The sequence below is a fragment of the Lampetra fluviatilis genome, chromosome 8 (assembly GCF_964198595.1).
Source record: "Lampetra fluviatilis chromosome 8, kcLamFluv1.1, whole genome shotgun sequence".
Classification (NCBI taxonomy): Eukaryota; Metazoa; Chordata; class Hyperoartia; order Petromyzontiformes; family Petromyzontidae; genus Lampetra; species Lampetra fluviatilis.
Genome location: NC_136282.1, coordinates 13999181 through 14002309, shown reverse-complemented (window position 1 = coordinate 14002309; position 3129 = coordinate 13999181).

The following is a 3129-nucleotide window of genomic DNA, read 5'->3' as shown; positions in this document are numbered from 1 at the left end:
CGCCGTACGGGTCATACGCTGTGCACAATGACTTATTAAGTGCAGCTTTTCCATTTTAAGAGCATGGGTTTCGTGGCCATCCATGGCAATACTGGATGGTAATGAGTTGAGTGCTGTGCATGCATTTATCGTCTTCATTACCGAAGGTTTACGAAAGCCGTCAAAGTGTTTTATGCTGGAAAACAAAGAGCTTTTTAGTTTAACATGTAGGCTTTCGCTAAAATATCCACAATAAAGGACTTTTTTGGGGGTTATATCGCATAAATATAAGCATTTTGTTAAACTCGCCTGCTGAGGCTGATTGTAATTACCAGCGAAACGTCGTACTCGAATTGTGAATGCTGTGGGTTCACTCTCCAACACACCGGTTTGCTGAACTGGTAATGAATTGCCATGTTTTGTTTACGTGACAAATCTTACTAATTGGCTGTGTCGGGTGGTGGCGGGTTAAACTACACATTTATATTTACTCGACCTAAGCCAAAAAAAAACCTTGTGGATAAAGAGCTTTTCATCTGACATGAGGATTTAGACCTGAAGGTTTGGGCACTTGAACGGTCAACAATTTCATTCCTCATACCGCCTTGTTATTCTTGAAGCCGTGAGCTACCTAATTACAATGTGAGTTTCAGGCAGAGTTGATATTGTGGTATTAGCAAGCCTTCATGTGGGTCTTAGTGGTTCACAATGTGCTGGTTGTTATCCAAATTGCAGGTATTACCGACAGCAATTAAGTTAAGAAAAACATTGCCTTTGGCAAACTAAGCTTTGGTATATTTAAGCCACACCCTGAAACTCCTTTGGGCATAAAGACACTGGCTTTTGATTTAAATGTAAGTCGAGCCCAGGTAGTTTAGCAGCCGTAACGTGCGGCTTTAATTTAATATACATCTCCTAGGAGTTGCAGTCGAAAACTGTTGACTGTAATTAATAAGCGAGGAGTTGAGCGCATCATCCCTGGGCTAATTTTGGAATTCCAATCAGGTGAGCCACTGCTCTGTGATGATCGTGGCGCTGATGAGGGCTGTGATTGTGACCACGGTGGGTAGGAAGCTGGGGACCGCCGTCACACTCCCCGGTTTTACCTCTCGGCCACTCGCCACATTCACAAGTCACATAATCAGACTAAATATATATTGAGCACTGGGGAACAATTTTGCAAGTGGGAGGTGGGTTTTGCATTTAGCCATGGCGGGGGGGGGCCCTCAGAGTAGCAAAGTAGGGGCTCATAAATGCTATTAAGGGAGCACAGTATAACTTGGCACGTATCCAAATGTTGGTGGCAGCAGCTGCCCTCTCTGTTCATCCTATGTCGACGATATATTCATATTGATGACTAACTGACTGGTGTAAATTATATCGATGGTCTAGAAAGGCGAGATGTTAACTGCCTCGCCTGGTATACACGAGGTCATGGGTTTGATCGTGACCCTGACGCCTGTATATATGGGGTTTGCATGTTCTCCCCGTGGTCGTGTGGATTTTTCTCTGGGTCCTGGTTTTTCTCCACATTTAGAATCAACGTGCATTTAGAGTACTTGGATGCTATAAATATCCACATAAGTCACTTCGTTGAACCCACTTCGTATCATTTGTCATAGCCAGGTCGCTTCTGGAAAAATATAAAAATAGCTCGGTGGCCCTTACGTGGTAAAATATGCAAAAAATTATATAGTACTCCAGTCATAGATTTTCTTTTTTTATTTGATTCCTCAAAATGTTACAACCCTAACCTGATTTTTGTTTTCTCATAAAGAAAGAGGTAAGTCTAAAGTTCTACATCGCTTTACGTCTTCATACTTAACATCTAGTCCCCATGATCAAAAATAATATCACTCAATCACAACTGCATCTATGTGTATGATTTGTTTCAATTATTGGCATGAATAGAACATGGATTCATTCATTACAATGCCTGGGTATACAAACGCCACCACAAAGGAAATGTGGTCTACCAGCTTCTTCTATTGGCTGGGTATAACCAAAAGCTGTAAACAATCTTTTAGCATATACAAACATGCACACACAAGTAATTGTCAGTTTTCCAAAACAGCACCTCCCTTCTAAGTAAAGCTTTCCTCTGTTGAGCGGCATCTGTGTTGCGAGTTGAAGTCGCCAATGGGCGAGTGCGCCCATAGAAACCGGCTGAGTGTACTTGCACGTGCCGCCAACTCACGCCGCCACCACATTCATCTCAAACTTTGCGATTCAGAACGTCATTCCTGCCACCTACCCTCGGGGGCAAGTCGAAATGACACAAACCGCCGCGTGCCCAGGACAACTTTCGTAGTCATCGTTTTTCAGATGCGTTTGGCTGACGAAGCCGCTTCGTGAAGAATTTGTGACAAGGGCAAGTCGTGTTTTGAGCCTCGTGGCTGTGCCGGTGAGCAGAATCGTTGGGTTTTTTTTTATGTTCTCACCAAATTATATTCCAACCGTGCAGTCTGCTTCATGATATGAGACCTGAGTGTCAGTGTGGAGCTCTTCAGTGAGCAGTGCATCACCCGGGTGTTTAGAAAACGGCTTGCAGAAGGTGATATCACTGAACCATTTCTCTAAGATTGCTTCAAGCATCCTATTTTTATCCACACGCGAGTTACTGCACTTCGCATGCCATCCTCTGCCTCAATGTTCATTCAGAACTCAAAGCAAGCGGTGAACCACCCTGTGACATACATTTTGTTCATGCTTCCGTGTTGACAGTCGTGCACAAGCACAAATACAACTCTTAACAGGTTCGTAAAAAATATTTGCCTTAAAAATAAAAGTATTAGATAGGCAATGTTTTGGGTAATGCCCCTTAATAGCAAATAGAGGCCCCTATTTAAGGTCGTGTTATTAATGGGTGTTTTGCGTTTTTGTTATTTGCACCTTATGTCATATGGCCCGTGAAGATGTCAATGCTTCTGATGTCACAGGTTGCCTCGACACTCGTGGAACCTCTTATTTTAAAAATGTTTTCATCTCTTTCCCCGTTTTGTTTCAAACGTACTATCGACACCATGTCTCAGGTCTTAATAATCCATTCGGCGCCACACGTCCCGAGATTGGCTCGTGTAAAACGTTCTCAACTCAAATCTGTAAATGTCGAGAAAACCCTATCACAAGAATCGGATTCTCGTGGTGTAA